The 23543-nt window shown below is 32.4% G+C and overlaps 1 protein-coding gene across 2 annotated transcripts in view; it reads right to left on the bottom strand.

Annotated features, from left to right (window-relative positions):
- Positions 1-4334, bottom strand: part of nAChRalpha4 (nicotinic acetylcholine receptor alpha4) — a 327885-nt gene extending 323551 nt beyond the window's left edge. For both annotated transcript variants that reach the window (XM_089094869.1, XM_089094868.1), the window contains exon 1: positions 4294-4334. The gene's annotated coding sequence lies outside the window, so the exon portion shown is untranslated. The remainder of the gene's footprint in view (positions 1-4293) is intronic.
- Positions 4335-23543: the final 19209 nt, after the last annotated feature.

The raw sequence follows: 23543 nt of genomic DNA on the forward strand, positions 1-23543 counted from the left end.
AATCAATATATGGCTTTGATAAAACGCCCCATCAAGGAGAAGATTTTAGGTGGATATATATCGTCTGGAAAAGCTGTTGAATTGTGTATTAAGCTGTCGCCTAGACAAAGAGTAGCACAAGAAGTGAAAGCTCCTCAGAATGAAGTAAATAAATGTGCTTCTAAAATGCATCCAATTAATACCGCTTCAATTTTTGCCTTTATAGGTAGCAGTCGGTTCTTGGAGGTGGTATAGCCTCGTTTACTTGCCTGACTCCGAGTGGTGCTGCGTGAGTTTTGGAATCCACACGTACAAAGCGAGTTGACATACTTGGTGAAAAACGCTGGCCCTAGGTAAAGTGTTACTCAAGATTTTATGGGGTGATGAAGAAAGGGGTGTTTACTTAAGGCAAAGCACTTTGAAGCTCAGCGTTTCTATTCACAAACTAGCAATAGGGCCGCAAAGGAAAAGAGGCTCAAAAGAATCGTGGAAGTCTATGCATGTAAGTGTGTCTCAATCCATTGAAAACGAGCTGTGTTATTTATATTTGTATGTTTCTTCTCTACCACACGATTTCAATGATCTCTGTTTGTTATTTTTTTTATATAAGATTTTGTGGCATTAGAAAAAAAAAGTGTTTTTGGAAGTTGCATAGATACGGTCTGTATGTGTGCTTATCCTTAAAAACAAAAATAATTTACCTTAAAAGATAAGGGACTGTCAATGACCTTATAAGGATCCTTGACAAAGGTTTTGTAAAAGATTGTTTCCTGGTTTTTACTCATTTGAAAACCAGGTTCATTATACAGCCAAGCAAGTGCTGAAGAATTTTATAATGTAGTTCAAGATTAAATAGGCTGCTTGGACCTTTATCCCTGAACAAATTTCGAATTTTGTCCTTGATAGCTATGAAATTTCCCTAGAATGTGTTTATAATAAACGTTTTGAAGCCAAGTCGTCAAAAATGTAAGCTGACATAGCAGTATTTTTTTTTTTTTTCAAATACAAATAAAAAGAAGTTGGTCAAGCACATGCAAGCTGAAGAAGAGGTCAGCCTTTGAAAATTTGCCATCCATTAGATGGGGTATCAAAATTTCCTTAGGACATTTCTTCATAAATTACAGCTACTGCTAACAACTGAATGCATCACCAAGCCCCCCGAGGTCAACATAGCTACAGAAGCTCCTCCTCGAGAGTTTCACTCTTTACCACCTCTCTCAGGAATTACCCGTTTTGGTTATATCCTTTCTTGTTGCCTCTTCCAAGCCCATTCAAGGATGATTTACTTTTCTTTTGACCATAGACACACGGCAAAAAACCATAATTTAAGTAAAAACTTTATTCTCCAGCCGTAAAATGTGGCCTAGTCATCTTAATCTTTCTTTTACTATACCCTGGAATGTGGTATTGAGCCATGTCTTTTCGTAGAGCTTACCGTTTGACATACGATTAGTCAAATGAGTACCTAAAAAATACCTTTTGACAATGCCTATAGAAAACATTTAGCAAATATTCCTTACTCTTTTAAAGGTCCCAATTCGCAAAGCCAAGCTTGGCCACTGCCATCACCGTAGCTTCCAGTATTTTAATCTCAGATTTACTTATGTTCCTATTCTTCCAAACTGTTTTCAACTGCGAAAAAAATCCTGTATTTAAAGTAGATCAGATAGTTTTGCTCCGTAAACGAATGATGTTTGAAAATAAATCCTCATAAACAACTCAGATGTATATGAAGTAGTATCTCCAAAACCGCAATACTACATAAAAGAACAAAGACATCTGGTTGTACATTCTATTGAAAATTCAAGGTTTTCAGATATTGTATTTGTATGTGGAGGAAAATCCTCTTTCTTTTTTTTAAACTCTCTTGGGTATTTGTATTCTATTGATACAAATACCCTTTTGATCGACTTTTGGTTGGAATGAAACTTAGAGTTTATTTATGTTGAATGTGTAAAGGTGATATTAAAAAGAGCACTAGCCCTTTCAATTTCCAATCGAATGAGCCCTTTTTGAAGTTCAACAACTTTCTATAAAAACCTTATACGCCCCCAGGGAATAACTTATAACCCTTGCCCTGAGGGCTGTGGGGGGAGGGGGTTCTCTCATCCTCAAAGACATAATTTCCACAACTTTCAACTACGTTGAAAAAAATGGCTATAAAGGTTATATTCTCACTTGTTTGCTTTTAAATAGCTTTTCCCTTTTCATGTCAAAAGGTGAGTGGCTCTTATTTTTGTCCTTTATTAAATATTTTTTTCCTTTTTATTACCAGCCTTAGATTTTGAATCTTTGGTTTTTATCTGTGGTTTACATTAGTTTGTTCCTTTTTATTGCTCTTTCCTCAAAGGTTTTTTCTCGAAGTATTTGTTTTCTCTATCTTTCCTCTTTTAAGTTATCCTTCCACTGAGATAGCTAAGCAGAAATCGTATTCTTATATTTACCTTCCTTAAATTCTTTTCATTAACTGTAGATTTTTCTTTTTTTAATTCTCTTTTTGTGATTATTGTTTAGTATAGGCAGTATTTCTTCATCGACCTGACTTGAAATTTTTGGTTTAGTAAAAGCTTATTCTTAGAAATGAGAAGCATTTTTGAGTTAGTTTGCATTAACTAACTAAATTATTATATGCAAAGTGTAGGTACCATTAAGATCATGTCAATTCATAATTAACTAAAAGTATTTAATAAGAAATACAATCAATTCAAGGTACTAACTCCGGCAAAGGCTCTTAGGCCTGTAAAGAAGGTTTAAACCATTACTAACCCATTGACCCAAGGAGTTATTAAATTGTTTACCAAATTACACTCTTTTTTTTATAGTAACCCAGAAGAAAAAGACAGAAGAAGGGAAAATATCCAAAATACTTTACTTAGCTCACCTTAAATGTGTTTTGAGGTTGTGTCGCACCTGATTAACGGGAGAGAAATTGCAATGTTTGATAAGAGAAAATGGCATAAATATTTAAATAAATTAAAAGAAATTAAGCCACTTAATTTCTTAATTCAAAGAGATTAAGCCACTACAAACAGCTGGGGGTTTTAGTTTTAAGATTAAAAATACTCTATCTTTATATCTAGGAAAATGGCTACGTATATGGATCACCAAGAACAAAAATATCACAGACGATTTTGCTATTTGCTTGGTTTACCTAGAAAATTTGCCTTTTTAATTTGTGTCACTTTAAATAGTGACACAAAATATATTTTGTCAAATTAAATACTTTGTCTTTTTAAATAGTATGTGGAATGATAGTATTTGACCACAGTAATTGTAGAAGATTACGAGGGGGACGAGCTTCACTCGGTAAAAAGAAACACAGTTTTTTTTATCTCTTCCTGGAAACAGCTTTAAGCTCATTTAATTCTATTTGAGAAACCTTTTTGCATATTTATACTGGCAAATCATTGTATACTATCGAAAATAAAATCAAATTATAATCTTCCTTTTAAAATATTTAGCCCAGACATCATCTTCAGAATAATCTGTTGTAACTATTCGAAGTATTTGTGACGTCATACATATGAAAGCCGTTTTTCCAAAATTAAAATCCTAAATGAATTTTCCCACAGTGGTAACATTACTTCCAAGACAAATTTACAGACAGATAAACAATCATACATGTATAAAATTTTAGTAATTTAATAAGATAAGATTTAGTAATAATAATTTATTTGTAACTCACTTTTAAACAAAACAAGCGGAGTAAAATACACCAAAAAAGAAAAAAAGAAACAAATACAGAGATACATAGACATTTTATACCTTTCTCTTTGAAAAAAATATAAGAATAATATTATATTTTAGGCCTAGGGGCTCCAATTCAAGTTATATAAAAGGTAACTCGTTAGAGAACACATTAATAATTCACAATTTCGTTTTTTCAAAGTAATCAGTCAACAAATCTAGCTTAAATGCTTTAACTAATAAAGCTAGCTTTTTGGGGGGTTTATAGTAAAAAAATAAAATAGTAAAAAATAGTAAAAGTAGTCAGAAAAAATGGTAAAAATAGTAAAAAAAAATTCATTTTACGGACCGTATAAGGGAATTTGGTCATTGAATCTGGGAAATAGTCTATGTTTTTGGATCATCAAGCGCAAAATCATCTTAAAAAAATCATTTTTTTAAGACCGGAAATGAAGTCTTTTTAAGTTACATGAGCTGTAGGTTCATGTCAGTGGATTGGTAATATTCGATAACGGTTATTAAAAGGATAAGTTCAAGCAAAAGTTAATGCTCAGTTTAATTGTAGAGCATAAATAATGGTCATTAATAACTATAACTGAGGAACAAAGTTAATTAAAGACTATTTACCTTGCAGAAGTTAAAAAATAACAATTATTACGCTGCAGGCACTATTTACTTCAGAAATCGACTGATATGGAAACAGTTGGTCTACAGAGAAACTTTTTAGAAAGCGCATGTCACAAAAGGGAACATTAGAAAAGGCAATTCGAAGTGCTGAGCTTGCCACTGAAGCAGCTAAGCTTTGGAATAAGGATATGCATTGAGGTTGAAAATGAGGGCTTATTAAAAAGAAAGGGAAACGGGGAACAAGTGATTTTGAGAGTTACCTAAGCTCTCAAGAATGATGGCTGTTACTCGAAATTAATTGAAGAAAAAATTCCAAAGAAGAACTTTTCCAAAGAAAAGTAAAGGCCATATTAAACTTATGATCAGCAGAAACAAATTCCTGCAAACCCAAACCGGCCGGAAATTCCTTTTAAAGAATAAATGAAACCCAAAACAAACAGAAATTAAAAATAACAATCACAGCAAATACAATTACAACAGGTACTAATATGTCAAAAAATAAATCTTAAAACACCTAGAGCTTAAATTGGATATACAAACTAAGCGTAAATCGAAAAAAAAAATCACTACAAACAAGAGTTTGGCTACTGCCCCCTTCCCTAACCGTAAAATCCGAAATCTTACTGCGTCAGTGGAACTCTACTGAAAACGTTAAGTGTCTTGAACAGTCCTAGTAAGGACTAATAAAATTAAACTGAATACTTGGTGTATAATGAAATTAATTAATTAAAACTTTTTCCAAAACATAGGTTTTCTAAAAAAACTAAAGAACTCCACTAAACCAAAAATGAATAAAAATATAATCAAATAATCTACCAAGCATACAACCAACACAAATCAATATCAATAAATGAATGGAAACCCAAAACAAACAGAAATTAAAATCAAACAGTTCGTGGTAACGAATCAAACAGTTCGTGGTAACGAACTGTAAGTAACGAGCGACCCGGCTCAATGGTAACTGAAACTCTAGAAAACGGTATTTTGATACAAATAGATGCATCAAAAGAATCAGATTTTAATGCTGATTTCAAATATATAAGTTTCATCAAGTTTAATTTTATACATCAAAAGTTAGGCACCTGAGAAAATTTGGCTGATTTTCGAAAAAAGGAGGAAAGAACCTGAATGAAAATCACACCATCACATTCCGCGTATCAGAGAACCCCACGGTAGAGGTTTCAAGCTCCCATGTACAAAAATGTGGAATTTTGCATTTTTTACCAGAAGAAAGATCACGGGTGCGTGTTTATTTGTTTGTTTTTTTTCCAGGGGTGATCGTATCGACCCAGTTGTACTAGAATAGCGTGGAAGGGCTCATTGGAATGGAAATTGAAAGTTCTGGTGCCCTTTTTAAGTGACAGAAAAAATGGAAGGCAACTAGGCCCCCTCCCACGCTCATTTTTTTCCCAAAGTCACCTGATCAAAATTTTGAGATAGCCATTTTGTTCAGCATGTTCGAAAATGTAATAAAAATGTCTTTTAGGATGACTTAATCCCCCGAAGTTCCCAGGGGGAGGGCTGAAAGTTATGAACTTTACCCAATGTTAACATATAGTATTGGTTATTTGGAAGTATACAGACGTTTTCAGGGGAGATTTTTCCTGGTCGTGGGGGGATGGGTCGGGGGTTATGTGGGAGGATCTTTCCATGAAGGAAGTTTTCATGGGGGAAGGGACATTGCTATGAAGGGGACGCCGGACTTCCCAGCATTATTTAAAAGAACATCAGAAATTTAATATAAAAAAAAAACAAGTATTTCAACTGCAATAGCAGCAACATCGAAACTTCAAACGAACAGAAAATATTACATATATGATTGGGTTCACCCCGTAGTCAATACATCGCTCTTTAAGCCAAAGATTTTTTAGTACTTTCATAATAGATATTTATTCTAATTAACGGCCTTTGTGATTATGCGGTCATTTTTAAAGAATTGGAATAAAATTCGAACTTTTGCTGAAAGAGCAAGGTATTGACTAGGGGCAAACCCCCTAATAAACAAATTAAAAATATATGAATATAGAAGTTCGTTACGTAAGTTAATTCGTAAGTTACGTATATTTATTACTAATAAAAACGTTCGTAAATAAAATTAAACAAGTTTCGAGAAAGCCTAAATAAAGTTTCGACTAAATAAAAGTTAATTAATATGAAAATTTTGTTTTAATTATTCATGTACGGTGAGCCAAGATCAAAACCTGCATTTATTCAAAAACGTCCAAAAATCAAATAAAAAAAAACAAGTTTTTTAAACTGAAAGTAAGGAGCGACATTAAAACTTAAAACGAAAAGAAATTATTCCGTATATGAAAGGGACTGTTCCCTCCTCAACGCCTCGCTCTTTACGCTAAAGTTTGACTCTGTCTCACAACTTTATTTTTTAAAACAATAAAAAACTTTAGCATAAAGAGCGAGGCGCTGAGGAGGGGACAGCCCCTTTCATATACGGAATAATTCTGTTCGTTTTAAGTTTTAATGTCGCTTCTTACTTTCAGTTTAAAAAACTTGTTTTTTTATTTAATTGTAAGTAAGGAGCGACCCGGCTCAATAGTAACCGAAACTCTAAAAAACGGAATTTTGATACCAATAGATGCAATAGAAGAATTATATTTTTATGCTTATTTCAAATATATAAGTTTCATCAATTTTAGTTATACCCATCAAAAGTTACGCACCTGAGAAAATGTGCCTTATTTTCGAAAAAAGGGGAAACAGCCCCTAAAAGTCATAAAACTTTAATGAAAATCACACCATCAGATTCAGCGTATCAGAGAATCCTACTGTAGAGGTTTTCAAGCTCCTATCTGCAAAAATGTGGAATTTTTTATTTTTTTGCCAGAAGAAAGATCACGAATGCGTGTTTATTTGTTTGTTTGTTTCTTTGTTGTTTTTTTTTGTTTTTTTTTCCCGGGGGTGATCGTATCAATCCATTAGTTCTAGAATATCGTGAGAGGGCTCATTCGAACGGAAATTAAAAGTTCTAGTGCCCTTTTTAAGTGACCCAACAAATTTGAGGGCAACTTGGCCCCCTCCTACGCTCATTTTTTCCCGAAGTCACTCAATAAAAATTTTGAACTTAGCCATTTTGTTCAGCATAGTCAAAAATCTACTTAATATGTCTTTGAGGATGACTTAATCCCCCACAGTTCCCGGGGAAGGGCTGCAAGTTATAAGCTTTGCCCATTGTTTACATCACAGTATATAAATTATAGGATTATCTCTACACTGTGTTTACAGTATATAAACTACATATATAAATTACAGTGTATAAACTATATCTTTATACTCTGGTTTGCATCTGGTATTGGTTATTGGGAAGTATACAGGCGTTTTCAGGAGGAATTTTTTTCTAGTGGGGGGGTCGGGGTCAAAGTAGGGGTTACGGGGGAGGTTCTTTCCATGGAGGATATTTCATTTGAAGAAGGGACATTTCCCTGAAGGGTTTGCCAGATTTCCCAGCATTATTTAAAAAACGATCATAAATTAAATAGAAAAACCAGTTTTTTTTCAACTGAAAGTAAGGAGCAACATTAAAACTTGAAACGAACAGAAATTATTAGGTATATGAGAGGCTTCGCCTCCTAGTTAATACCTCGCTCTTTACGCTAAAGTATTTTTAGTCTTTTCAAAAGAGCTATCTATTCTAATTAACCGGCCTTTGTGTTTCAGGGTTTTGTGATTCGAATATAATTCGAACTTTCGCGTAAAGAGCAAGGTATTGACTAGGGAGTGAACTCCCTAATATACGTAATAAAAACATACGAATATAGAAATTCGTTAAGTAAGTTAATTCGTAAGTTACATCAGAACAAAATTTCGAGAAAGCCATTTAGCCAAAAAAAGGAAAATTAATATGCCAACTTTGTTTTAATTATTCATGAGGGTTAGCCAAAATCAAAGCTGCGTTAATTCAGACACGTTGAAAAATTAAATAAAAAAAAACAAGTTTTTTTTAACTGAAAGTAAGGAACGACATTAAAACTTAAAATGAACAGAAATTATTCCGTATATGAAAGGGGCTGTCCCCTCCTCAGCGCCTCGCTCTTTACACTAATTTTTTTTATTGTTTTAAAAAATAAAGTTGTAAGATAGAGTCAAACTTTAGCGCAAAGAGCGAGGCGTTGAGGAGGGGACAGCCCCTTTCATATACGGAATAATTTCTGTTCGTTTTAAGTTTTAATGTCGCTCCTTACTTTCAGTTTAAAAAAAATTGTTTTTTTTAGTTAATAAATAACAGAGTCAAACTCAAAACGAGCAGAAATTAATATGAGTAGGGTTCTAGATCCGCTATGCTCTCTAAAAGGAAGAATATAATTTGTACTTTACTGAAAAAAAAATGAAATGAATTTACTGAAGAAATGTGCATTGTCAGTTTAATATGCATATATTGATAATAATGTATTTCTTGAAATCTTATTTAATTATTGATTTTTTAAAGCTATAAAAATGCAAACATTAAAAAAAATAAGTTCAGTAAAGTAGAAATTATATTCTGGCTTTTAGATTTAATTTTTTTTTATTTATTTATTCATACTGATTTGTGGAATTTGTATGCTTGGTAGATTATTTGATTCTATTTGTGTTCATTTTTGGTTTAATGGAGTTCTTTACTTCTTGTTGAAAAACTTATTTTGTGGAAAAAATTTTTTTTGATTAATTTCGGTTCGTTTTGTATTGACATGTTCTTTTTGAAACAGTTCGTGGTAACGAACTGCAAGTAAGGAGTGACCCGGCTCAATAGTAACCGAAACTCTATAAAACGGAGTTTTGATACCAATAGATGCATCCAAATAATCAAATTTGTATGTTGATTTCAAATATATATGTTTCATGAAGTTTAGTCTTACCCACCAAAAGTTAAGCACCTGAGAAAATTTGACTTATTTTTGAAGAAAGGGGGAAACCCTTTAAAAATCATAGAACTTTAATGAAAATCACACCATCAGATTCAACGTAATAGAGAACTCAACTATAGAAGTTTCAAGCTCCTAACTGCAAAAATGTGGAATTTTGTAAATTTTGCCAGAAGAAAGATCACGGATGCGTGTTTATTTGTTGTTGTTTTTTTCAGAGGTCGCGGGGGGTAGAATATCGCGTGGGGGCTCACTAGAGCGGAAATTTAAATTTCTAGTGCCATTATTAAGTGGCCAAAAAAATGGAGGGCAACTAGACGCCCTCCCACGCTCATTTTTTCCAAAATTCACCCGATCAAAATTTTGAGATAGCCATTTTGTTCAGCATGGTCGAAAAATACAATAACTATGTCTTTGAGGATGACTTAATCCTTCACAGTCCCCGGGGGAAGGTCTGCAAGTTATGAACTTTGCCCAATGTTTACATACAGTATTGGTTATTGGGAGGCATACAGATTTTTCAGGGGGGGGGGGGTTCTGGTATTCGGGGAGGGGGGGGGGTTAGGTGTTACATGGGAAGATCTTTCCATGGAGGAAGTTCGCATGGGGGAAGGGACATTGCCATGAAGATGGGCCGGATTTCCAAGCATCATTTAGAAAAAAACGATCAGAAATTAAATAAAAAAACAAAAACAAGTTTTTCAACTGAAAGTAAGGAACAGCATCGAAACTTAAAACGAATAGAAATTATTACGTAAATGATTGTGGTTGCCCCCTAGTCATTAACTCGCTCTTTACGCTAAAGTTTTTTTGTAGTTTCATCAGAGCTGTTTGTTCTAATTAACGGCCTTTGTGATTAAGCGGTCATTTTTTAAGAATCAGAACAAAATTTGAATTTTAGCGTAAAGAGCGAGGTATTAAATTATTCATGTACGTTGAGCCAAAAAAGCTGCATTAATTCAAAAACGATCAGAAATCAAATAATTTTTTTTTTTTTAACTGAAAGTACGGAGCGACATTAATAATTAAAACGACCAGAAATTATTCCGTATCAAACAGTTACTGGTAACAAACTGTAAGTAAGGAGCGACCCGGCTCAATGGTAACCGAAACTCTAAAAAATGGAATTTTGATAACAATAGATACATAAAAAGAGTGAGATTTTAATACTGATTTTAAATATATAAATTTCATCAAGTTCATTACTACCAATCAAAAGTTACGCGCCTGAGACAATTTGGCTGATTTTAGAAAAAAGGGGGAAATACCCCCTAAAAGTAATAGAACCTTAATGAAAATCACACCATCATATTCAGCGTATAAGAAAACCCTACTGTAGAGTTTTCAAGCACCTATCTACAAAAATTTGGAATTTTGCATTTTCTGCCAGAAGAAAGATGCGTGTTAATTTTTTTTTGTTTTTTTCCCAGGGGTGACCGTATCACCCCTGGGTGACCTTTTTAAGTGACCCTTTTTAAGTGACCAAAAAAATGGAGGGCAACTAGGCCCCCTCCAACGCTCATTTTTATCCCAAAGTCACCCGATCAAAATTTTGAGATAGCCATTTTGTTCAGCATGGTTGAAAATATGATAGCTATGTCTTTTAGGATGACTTAATACCCCGAAGTCCCTGGGGGGAGGGCTGAAAGTTATGAACTTTACCCACTATTAACATATAGTATAGGTTATTGGGAAGCATACAAACGTTTTCAGGCGGGATTTTTTCTGGTAGGTGGGGGGGGGATCGGGGGTTAAATGGGAGGATCTTTCCACGAAGGAAGTTTCTACGGGGTAAGGGAAATTGCTATTAAGAGGGTGTCGGATTTCCCAACATTATTAAAGAAAAAATTCAGAAATTAAATAAAAAAAACAAGTTTTTCAACTGAAAGTAAGGAGCAACATCAAAACTTAAAACGAACAATAAGCATTACGTATATGATTGGGTTCACCCCCTATTCAATACCTTGCTCTTTAAGCCAAATATTTTTTAAGCACTTTCATAAGAGCTATCATCACTTCGTATCGAAGGAGTTGTCGTAGAAACTTCGAAAAGGGCTCATTCGATTGGAAATTGGAGTGGCTAGTGCCCTTTTTAATAATCGAAAGTTATTGGAGGGCAACTAGCCCCGCCCATGCCCGTCATTCCCCAAAACACATCCAATGAAAATTTTGAGATAGCCATTTTGTTCAGCGTAGTTGATTTCCAGATAGAAAATATGTTTTTGAGGAGGACACTCCCCCAAAACCCTCAGGGCAAGGGTTTTAAGGTATGCCCTGGGGGTTATAAGGTTTTTATAGAAGGCGTTGTCGTAGAAACTTCAAAACAGGCTCATTCGATTGGAAATTCAAAGAGCTAGTACCCTTTTTAATAGTCGAGAGTGATTGAAGGGCAACTATCCCCCCCCCGCCCATCATTCCCCTAAACACATCCATTTAAGATTTTGAGATAGCCATTTTGTTCAGCGTAGTTGATTTCCAGTTAGAAAACATGTTTTTGAGGAGGACACTCCCCCACAACCCTCAGGGCAAGGATTTTAAGTTATGTCCCGGGGGCATATAAGGTTTTTATAGAAGTCGTTGTCGTAGAAACTTCGAAAAATACTCATTCAATTGGAATTCAAAGAGCTAGTGCCCTTTTTGATAGTCGAAAGTGATTGGAGGGAACTAGCCCCCCCCCCACACCCATCATTCCCCCAAACACATGTAATAAAAATTTTAAGATAGCCACTTTGTTCAGCGTAGTTGATTTCCAGATAGAAAACATAAGTTTGAAAAGTACACTCCCCCACAACCCTCAGGGCAAGGATTATAAGTTGAGCCCTGGGAGCATATGAGGTTTTTATTGAAATCTTTGTCGTAGAAACTTGAAAAAGGGCTCATTCGATTTGAAATCCAAAGGGCTAGTACCCTTTTTAATAGTGGAAATTGACTTGAGGGTAACTTACCCCCCTCTCACCCCCACCTTTTCCCCAAGCACACCCAATCAAAATTTTAAGATAGCCATTTTATAGATAGCAAATTTTAAGATAGCACTTCGTATTGAAGGAGTTGTCGTAGAAGCTTCGAAAAGGGCTCATTCAATTGGAAATTGGAGTGGCTAGTGCCCTTTTTAATAGTCGAAAGTGATTGGAGGGCAACTAGCCCCCTCCCCCCGCCCATCATTCCCCTAAACAAATCAATTTAAGATTTTGAGATAACCATTTTGTTCAGCGTAGTTGATTTCCAGATAGAAAATATCTTTTTGAGGAGGACACTCCCCCAAAACCCTCGGGCAAAGGGTTTCAAGTTATGCCCTGAGGGTATATAAGAACAGTGTTGGCACAATGTACCCTTTATTATGTTTCTCCTTTAGAGCAGGGTACTTCATATGGAAGGGGTCGTCGTAGAGACTTCAAAAAGGGCTCATTTGATTGGAAACCAAGAGTTTTAGGGCCCTTTTTAATAGTCGACAGTGATTGGAGGAGAACATGCCCCCCACGCCCATCATTCCCTCAAACACGTCCAATCAAAATTTCAAGATAGCCATTTTGTTCAGCGTCGTTGATTTCATGATAGAAATATGTGTTTTTGAGGAGGACGCTCCCTAACAACCCTCAAGGCATGGGATTTAAGTTATGCCCTGGGGGCATATAAGGTTTTTATAGAAGGCGTTGTCGTAGAAACTTAAAAAAATGCTCATTCGTTTGGAAATTCAAAGAGCTAGTGCCCTTTTTAATAGTCGAAAGTGATTGTAGGGCAACTAGCCAACCCCCCCCCCCCCACACCCATCATTCCCCCAAACATATCCAATAGAAATTCTGAGATAGCCATTCTGTTCAGCGTAGTTGATTTCCAGATAGAAAACATATTTTTAAGGAGTACACTAACCCACAACCCTCAGGGCAAGAATTAAAACCTCATATGCCCTGGGGGCATATGAGGTTTTTATTGAAATCTTTGTCGTAGAGACTTGAAAAAGGGCTCATTAGATTTGAAATTTAAAGGGCTAGTACCCTTTTTAATAGTTGAAAGGGATTCGAGGGCAACTTACCCCCCTCTCACGTCCACCTTTTCCCCAATCACATCCAATCAAAATTTTAAGATAGCCATTTTATTCAACGTATTTGAAGGTTTTTGAAATTAGGTCTTTATGGATGACAACCCCTCCCCCACAGCCCTCAGGGCAAGGATTGTAAGTTATGCCCTGGGGGGCAAATAAATTTTTTATTGAAAGCGTTGAGAAAGGCACATCAGATAGAGAAGGACACTTCATATGGATGGGGTCGTCATAAAAACTTCAAAAGGGGCTCATTCGATTGGAAATTCGAAGGGCTAGTATCCTTTTTAATTCTCAAAAGTGATTGGAGGGCAACTAGCCCCCCCCACTCCCATTATTCCCCCAAATACATCCAATCAAAATTTTGATATAGCCATTTTGTTCAGCGTAATTGTTCAGATGCTCAAATAAAAAATATGTTTTTGCGGAGGACACTCCCCCACTACCCTCAGGGTAAGGGTTTCAAGTTATGCCCTGGGGGCATATAAGGTTTTTATAGAAGGCGTTGTCGTAGACACTTCAAAAAAGACTCATTCGATTGTAAGTTCAAAGGGCTAGTACCATTTTTAATAGTCGAAAGTGATTGGAGGGCAACTAGCCCCCCCCTCACTCCCATCATTTCCCCAAACACATCCAATAAAAATTTTGAGATAGACATTTTGTTCAGCGTAGTAGATTTCCAGATAGAAAATATGTTTTTGAGAAGGACACTCCCTCACAGCCGTCAGGACAAGGGTTGTAAGTTATGCCCTGGGGGCATATAAGGTTTTTAAAGGAGGAGTTTAGAAACTTCTAAAAAAGCTCATTCGATTGGAAATTCAAAGTTATGAATTAACTTACGTAACGAACTTCTATATTCATAGATTTTTAAGACGTATATTAGGGGGTTTGCCCCTTAGTCAATACCTTGCTCTTTAAGCTTAAGTTCAAATTTTGTTCCAATTCTTTAAAAATGACCCCTTAATCACAAAGGCCGTTAATTAGAATAAATAAATTTAAAAAAAATTTCCACAAAAATAAGTTTTTCAAAGAAAAGTAAAGAACTCCATTAAACAAAAAATTAGCAAAAATAAAATCAAATAATCTACCAATCGTGAAACTACCACAAATCAGTATCGATAAATAAAAGAAAACCAAAACGAACAGAAAATACAATAATTAACCGAGTCAAACTCAAAACGAGCAGAAATTAACATAAGTTGGGCGCAAACCCCTATGCCTTCCCAAGGCCAGAACAAAATTTGTACTTTACTGAAAAATATATATGTTTTTACTTTTATAACTTTAATAAATCAAATAATATTAACATTTTGATTACTAAATTTCAGTATATGTGTATAAAACTGACAATGCCCATTCATTTGTAATAAAAGGGTTCCTCTTTTCGTTTCTGAATTTTCTCAAAAAAAGTTACAGATCAATTCTATTTTTTTCCGATGAAAATAAAAATGTCCAACTTCAGTTCTGATTTTTCTCAAAGAGGTGAAACAAAATTTAAAGTTCAGTTCTTAATTTTTTCAGACATGAAAAATTTAAAGTTCTATTAAAAACTTTTCCATAGAAGATAGAAAAAAGTTATACTTTGATTGTGAGCATTCACCATGAAGATAAAAAGTTCCACTTTAATTCTAAGTTTTCTCGGCGAAGTGAAGAAAAGTTCAAGTTCTCTTCTGAATTGTCTCAATGAAAAGAAATAAGTTACACTACAGTTCAAATTTTTCCAAAGAAAATAAAAAAGGTTTCACTTCAGTTCTTAATTTTCTCAAAGACATAAAACATTTTAAGTGACACTTCAGTTCTGATTTTTCTCAAAGAGGTGAAAATAATTTAAAGTTCAGTTCTAAATTTTTCGTAAAAGATAGAAAAAGTTATACTTTGATTGCGAATGTGAAGAAAAGTTCAAGTTCTCTTCTGAAATTTCACAAAGAAAAAATAGGTTACAGATCAATTCTACTTTTTTCTAGAAAAAATCAAAAGGTTCCACTTCAGTTCTGATTTTTCTCAGATGTTAAAAAAATTTAATGTTCTGTTCTAAATTTCTCGTAAAAGATATAAAAAAAAGTTATACTTTGATTGCGAATATTCACCATTAAAACAAAGAGTTTCACTTTAATTCAGAGTTTTCTCAAAGACGGGAAGAAAGGTTCGAGTTCTCTTCTGAAAATTTCTCAATGAAAAGAAAAAAGTTACAGTTCAATTCTAATTTTCTCCAAAGAAAATTAAAAAGGTTCCACGTTAGTTCTGATTTTTCTCAAAGACATGAAAAAATTTAAAGTTTTGTTCTAAATTTTTCTGTTGAAGATAGAAAAGTCATACTTTGATTGTGAATATTCTCCATCAAGATAAAAAGTTCCACTTTAAATCTGAGTTTTCTCAATGAAGGAAAGAAAAGTTCAAGTTCTTTTCTGAAAAATTTCTCAATGAAAAAAGGTAGAGATCAATTCTAATTTTTGCAAAATAGAAGGGTTCCTCTTTTCATTTCTGAATTTTCTAAGAAAAAAGTTACAGATCAATTCTATTTTTCCATAGAAAATAAAAAGATTCCACTTCACTTCTGATTTTTCTTAAAGAGGTGAAAAAAATTTAAAGTTCTGTTCTACTTATTAATTACTTATTAAAGATAGAAAAATTTATACTATGGTTGTGAATATTCACCATGAAGATAAAGAGTTCCACTTTAATTCTGAGTTTTCTCAAAGAAGTGAAGAAAATTTCATGTTCTCTTCTGAATTTTCTCAAAGAAAAAAAAAATAAGTTACAGATCAATCCTAATTTTTCTAGAGAAAATAAAATGTTCCCACTTTAGTTCTGATATTTTCTCAAAGAGGTGAAAAAAAATTTAAAGTTCTGTTCTAAATTTATCTTAAAAGAGAGAAAAAGTTATACTATGATTGTGAATATTCACCATGAAGAGTTCCACTTTAATTCTGAGTTTTCTCAAAGAAGTACGAAAACGTTCAAGTTCTCTTCTGAATTTTCTTAAAGAAGAGAAAAAAGTTAGCTCAATTCCGAATTTACCAAAGAAGAGAAAAAATTTCCACTTCAGTTCTGAATTGTCTCAGACATGAAAAAAATTTTAAATTTCTGTTCTTAATTTTTCCGTAGAAGATAGAAAAGAAGTTACAGTTGAATTCTGTATATTCTCCACGAAGATAGAAAAAGTTCCACTTTAATTCTCAGAGTTTTCTCAGAAAATTTTATTAGCTCCGCTTAAATTCTGAGTTTTTTCAAAGAAGTGCAAAAATGTACAAGTTCTCTTCTGTATTTTCTTAAAGAAGAGAAAAAGTCAGCTCAATTCTGAATTTTACCAAAGAGGAGTTACAATTCAATTCTAATTTTACGTGCGCGCACGTAACCTAGTCTAAATTAATTGGAAAAATTAGAATTAAATTGTAAGTCTTCTTTCATAAAATTCAGAATTGAGCTAACTTTTTCTCTTCTTTAAGAAAATTCAGAAGAGAACTTGAACATTTTTGCACTTCTTTGAAAATACTCAGAATTTAAGTTGAGCTCCATATCTTCATGGCGAATATTCACGCTCAAAGTATAACTTTTTTATATCTTCTACGAAAAATTTGGAACAGAACTTTAAATTTTTTCATCTCTTTGAGAAAAATCAGAGCTGCAATGGAACCTTTTTATTTTCTTTTATTTTCATTTCTTTTCTTTTATTTTCATTGAGAACATTCAGAAGAGAACTTGAACTTTTCTTCACTTCGTTGAGAAAATTTAGAATTAAAGTGGAACTTTTTATCTTTATGGAGAATATTCACAATCATGGTATATCTGTTTCTATCTTCTACGAAAAAATTTAGAAAGGAACTTAAAATTTTTTGTGTTTTTGGGAAATTAAGAATTGAAGTGGAAGCTTTTTTATTTTCTTTGAAAAAATTAAAATTGAACTGTAACTCTTCTCTGGTAATATTCAGAATTAAACTAACTTTTTTCACTTCTTTAGGAAAATTCAGAAGAGAACTTGAACATTTTTGCACTTCTTTGAGAAAAATCAGTATTTCTTGAGAAAAATCATAAATTTAATTGAAATTGAAAGTGGAACTTTTCATCCTCACGGCAAATATTCACAATCATAGTATAACTTTTTCTATCTTCTACGGAAGAATTTAGAAAAGAACTTTAAATTTTCTATGTTTATAAGAAATTAAGAACTGAAGTGGAAGCTTTTTTATTTTCTTTGAAAAAATTAAAATTGAACTGTAACTCTTCTCTGGTAATATTCAGAATTAAACTAACTTTTTTCACTTCTTTAGGAAAATTCAGAAGAGAACTTGAACATTTTTGCACTTCTTTGAGAAAAATCAGTATTTCTTGAGAAAAATCATAAATTTAATTGAAATTGAAAGTGGAACTATTTATCCTCACGGCAAATATTCACAATCATAGTATAACTTTTTCTATCTTCTACGGAAGAATTTAGAAAAGAACTTTAAATTTTCTATGTTTATAAGAAATTAAGAACTGAAGTGGAAGCTTTTTTATTTTCTTTGGAAAAATTAGAATTGAACTGAAAATTCAGAAGAGAACTTGAACATTTTCCACTTCTTTGAGAAAAATCAGAATTAAAGTGGAGCTCCTTATCCTCATGGCGAATATTCACAGTCAAGGTATAACTTTTTCTATCTTCTAGTGAAAAATTGTGAACAGAACTTTAAATTTTTTGTGTCTTTGGGAAATTAAGAACTGATTTGAAAGCTTTTAATTTAGAATTAAAGTGCAACTTTTTATCTTCATGGAGAATATTTACAACCATAGTATAACTTTTTCTATCTTCTACGGAAAACGTTAGAACTGAATTTTAAATTTTTTATGTCTTTAGGAAATTAAGAACTGAAGTGGAAGCTTTTTTTTATTTTCATTGAAAAAATTAGAATTGAACTGTAACTCTTTTTTGGTAAAATTCAGAATTGAGCTAACTTTTGTCTCTTCTTTAAGAAAATTCAGAAGAGAACTTGAAAATTTTTGCACTTCTTTGAGAAAACTCAGAATAAAGTGTAACTTTTTCTTTCTTCTATGAACAATTTGGATCAGAACTTTAAATTTTTCCAGCTTAAAACATTCAGAAGAGAACTTGAACTTTTCTTCACTTCTTTGAGCAAATATAGAATTAAAGCAGAAATTTTTCTCTTCTTGGAGGAAAAATTCAGAATCGAAGCATAATTTTTTTCTAACTTGTCTGGAAAAATTTGGAACTATACTGCAACTTTTTTTATTTGATAAAATTCAGGGAGCTTGAACTTTTCTTCACTTCTTCGAGAAAACTCAGAATTAAAAGTGGAACTATTTATCTTCAGAAGAGAGAACTTGTACTTTTCTTTGAGAAAACTCAGAATTAAAGTTGAACTTTTTCTATCTTCATGGAGAATATATAGAATCCAACTGTAGCTTCTTTTCTATCTTCTACGGAGAAATTTAGAACATATATATTAAGTTTTTTCATGTCTGAGAAAATTCAGATCTGAAGTGGAGCTTTTTCTCTTCTTTGGCAAAATTTGGAATTGAGCTCACTTATGTCTCTTCCTTAAGAAAATTCAGAAGAGAATTTGAACATTTTTGCACTTCTTTGATAAAACTCAGAATTAAAGTGGAACTCTTTATCTTCATGGTGAATATTCACAATCATAGTATAACTTTGTTCTATCTGTTACGAGAAATTTAGAACAGAACTTTCAATTTTTTCACTTCTTTGAGAAAAATCAGAACTGAAGTGGAACCTTTTTATTTTCTCTAGAAAAATTAGAATTAATCTTTAACTTATTTTTTTTCTTTGAGAAAATTCAGAAAAGAACTTGAACTTTTCATCACCTTATTAAGAAAACTCAGAATTAAAGTGGAACTTTTTATCTTCAGAAGAGAACTTCAGCTTTTCTTCACTTCTTTGGGAAAACTAAGAATTAAAATGGAACTCTTTATCTTCATGGTGAATATTCACAATCATAATATAACTTTATCTATCTTTAATAAGTAATTTAGAACAGAACTTTTAATTATTTCACCTCTTTGAGAAAAATCAGAAGCGAACTGGAATCTTTTTATTTTCTATGGAAAAAATAGAATTGATCTGTAACTTTTTTTTACAAAATTCAGAAATGTAAAGAGGAACCCTTTTATTTTTGAAAAAATTAGAATTAATCTGTATCTTTTTTCATTGAGAAATTTTCTGAAAAGAACTTGAACTTTTCTCTGCTTCATTGACAAAACTCAGATTTGAAGTGGAACTTTTTATCTTGAAAGAGAATATTCACAATCAATGTATGACTTTTTTCTATCTTCAATAGAATTATTTGTAACGGAACTTTAAATTTTTTTCATGTCTTTGAGAAAAATCAGAAATAAAGTGGAACCTTTTTTATTTTCTTTGGAGAAAATTATAATTGAACTGTAACTTTTTCTTTTCATTGAGAAATTTTCAGAAGAGAACTTGAACTTTTCTTCCCCTCTTTGAGAAAACTCTGAATTAAAGTGGAACTCTTTATCTTCATGGTAAATATTTGCAATAAAAGTACAACTTTTTCTTATATCTTTTACGAGAAATTTAGAACAGAACTTTAAATTTTCTTAACCTTTTTGAGAAAAATCAGAACTGAAGTTGAACCTTTTTATTTTCTCTAGAAAAAAATTAGAATTGATCTGTAACTTATTTTTTCTTTGTGAAAATTCAGAAGAGAACTTGAACTTTTCTTCACATTCGCAATCAAAGTATAACTTTTTTCTATCTTTTACGAGAAATTTATAACTGAACTTTAAATTTTTTTTCACCTCTTTGAGATAAACCAGAACTGAAGTGGAGCTTTAAATTTTTTAAGTCTTTGAGAAAATTAACAACTGATGTGGAACCTTTTTTATTTTCTTTCGAAAAAATTAGAACTGTACTGTAACTTTTTTTTCATTTAGAAAATTCAGAAGAGAACTTGAACTTTTCTTCATTTCGCCAAAGAAAACTTAGAATTAAAGTGGAACTTTTATCTTCATGGTGAATATTCACAATCAAAGTATAACTTTTTTCTATCTCCTATGGAAAAATTTAGAAAAAAACTTTAAATTTTTTATGTCTGAGAAAAATAAGAACTGAACTTATAATGTTTTTTTTCACCTCTTTGAGAAAAATCGGAATTGAAGTGGAACATTTTTATTTTCATCGGAAAAAATTAGAATTGATCTGTAGCTTTTTTTTGAGAAAATTCAAAAATGAGAAGAGGAACACTTTTATTTTGAAAAAATAAGGAACTAAAACCCAACTTTATTAAAAAAATCAAATATTATTAATAAAATCACATGTATTTTAAACGTTGGGTGTTCTTATTTCTGAAAACTAAAACCCAACTTTATTAAAAAATCAAATATTATTAATAAAATTACATGTATTTTAAACGTGGGCATTCTTATTTCTAAAAACTAAAACCCAACTTTATTAAAAAATCAAATATTATTAATAAAATCACATGTATTTTAAACGTTGGTGTTCTTATTTTTGAAAATTAAAACCCAACTTTATTTTTTTAAATCAATTATTATTAATAAAATCACATGAATTTCAAACGTGGTTGTTCATATATCTGAAAACTATAAAAGCACTTTATTAAAAAAAATATTATAAATAAAATTAGAAGTCATAAAGTAATGTGGGGATAAAAAAGATTACCAAAACCCTTGAAAATACTAATAATAAAAGGTAAAATGTTGCTATTGTAGCTAGTTTAGAAGGAGAATGTTCCACCAAGGCTACCAAAAACTCCTGAAATTACTAATAGTATAGGGTAAAATTTTGCTATTGTATCTAGTTTAGAAGGAGAATGCTCCATCAAGGCTACCAAAAACCCTTGAAAATACTAATAGTATAGGTTAAAATGTTGCTATTGTAGCTAGTTTAGAAGGAGAATGCTCCATCAAGGCTTAAAATACTAATAATATAGGGTAACATTTTTGCTATTTTAGCTAGTTTAGAAGGAGAATGCTCCATCAAGGCTACCAAAATCTTTGAAAATACGAACAATATAGGGTAAATTGTTGCTATTGTAGCTAGTTTAGAAGGAGAATGTTCCATTAAGGCTACCAAAAACCCTTGAAAATACTAATAGTGTAGGGTAAAATGTTGCTGTTGTAGCTAGTTTAGAAGGAAAATGCTCGTCAAGGCTACCAAAAGCTCTTGAAAATACTAATAATATAGGGTTAAATGATGCTATTGTAGCTAGTTTAGGAGGAGAATGCCCCATCAAGACTACCAAAAATCCTTAAAAATACTAATAATATAGGGTAAATTGCTATTTTTGTGTCTAGTTTAGAATAAGAATGCTCAACTGAGTCAATCAAAAACCGTGAAAAATACTAAAACTATAGGTTAGAATGTCATTGTTATAGCTGGCTTAGGAGGAGAATGCTCAATCAAGGCTAAAAATACTAATAATATAGGGTAACATTTTTGCTATTTTAGCTAGTTTAGAAGGAGAATGCTCCATCAAGGCTACCAAAATCTTTGAAAATACTAATAATATAGGGTAAATTGTTGCTATTGTAGCTAGTTTAGAAGGAGAATGTTCCATAAAGGCTACCAAAAACCCTTGAAAATACTAATAGTATAGGGTAAAATGTTGCTTTTGTAGCTAGTTTAGAAGGAAAATGCTCGTCAAGGCTACCAAAAACTCTTGAAAATACTAATAATATAGGGTTAAATGATGCTATTGTAGCTAGTTTAGGAGGAGAATGCCCCATCAGGACTACCAAAAACCCTTGAAAATACTAATAATATAGGGTAAAATGTTGCTACCCTTGAAAATACTAATAATATAGGGTAAAATGATGCTATTGTAGCTATTTTAGGAGGAGAATGCCCCATCAAGGCTACCAAACACCCTTGAAAATACTAATAATATAGGGTTAAATGATGCTATTGTAGCTAGTTTAGGAGGAGAATGCCCCATCAAGACTACCAAAAACCCTTGAAAATACTAATAATATAGGATAAATTGTTGTTGTTATAGCTAATTTAAAAGGATAATGCACTATTAAGGCTACCAAAAACCCTGGAAAATACTAATAATATAGGGTAAAATGTTGCTATTGTAGCTAGTTTAGAAGGAGAATGTTCCATCAAGGCTATCGAAAACTCTTGAAAATATTAATAATATAGGGTAAAATGTTGGTATTGTTGTTAGTTTAGAAGGAGAATGTTCTATCAAGGCTACCAAAAACCCGTGAAAATACTAATAGTATAGGGTAAAATGTTGTTATTGTAACTAGTTTAGAAGGAGAATGTTCCATCAAGGCTACCAAAAACTTGAAAATACTAATAATATTGGATAAAATGTTGCTATTATAGCTAGTTTAAAAGGAGAATGTTCCATTAAGGCTACCAAAAACCCTTGCAAATACTAATAATATAGGGTAAAATGATGCTATTTTAGCTAGTTTAGGAGGAGAATGCCCCATCAAGGCTACCAAAGACCCTTGAAAATACTAATAATATAGGGTAAAATGATGCTATTGTAGCTAGTTTAGGAGGAGAATGCCCCATCAAGGCTACAAAAAACCCTTGAAAATACTAATAATATAGGGTAAAATGATGTTATTGTAGCTAGTTTAGAAGGAGAATGTACCATCAAGGCTACCAAAAACCCTTGAAAATACTAATAATATAGGGTAAAATGCTGCTATTGTAGCTAGTTTAGAAGGAGAATGCTCCATCAAGGCTACCAAAACTCTTAAAAATATTAATAGTGTAGGGTAACTTATTGCTATTGTTGCTAGTTTAGAAGGAGAATGCTCCATCAAGGCTACCGAAAACCCGTGAAAATACTAATTATATAGGGTAAAATGTTGCTATTGTAACTAGTTTAGAAGGAGAGTGTTCCATCAAGGCTACCAAAAACTTGAAAATACTAATAATATTGGGTAAAATGATGCTATTTTAGCTAGTTTAGGAGGAGAATGCCCCATCAAGGCTACCAAAGACCCTTGAAAATACTAATAATATAGGGTAAAATGATGCTATTGTAGCTAGTTTAGGAGGAGAATGCCCAATCAAGGCTACCAAAACCCCTTGAAAATACTAATAATATAGAGTAAAATGTTGTTGTTGTAGCTAGTTTAGAAGGAAAATGCTCCATCAAGGCTACCAAAGACTCTGGAAAATACTAATAATATAGGGTAAAATGTTGCTATTGTAGCTAGTTTAGGAGGAGAATGCCCCATCAAGGCTACCAAAAACCCTTGTAAATACTAATAGTATAGGGCCACATGTTGCTATTGTCGCTAGTTTAGTCGAAAATTGCTTCATCATGGCTGTCAAAACCCTGGGAAATACTAATAGTGTCTGGAAAAATATGACTATTTTAGCTAGTTTAGAA

Source organism: Artemia sp. Qi Xiang Cuo, chromosome 9 (assembly GCF_049724085.1).
Source record: "Artemia sp. Qi Xiang Cuo chromosome 9, ASM4972408v1, whole genome shotgun sequence".
NCBI lineage: Eukaryota > Metazoa > Arthropoda > Branchiopoda > Anostraca > Artemiidae > Artemia > Artemia sp. Qi Xiang Cuo.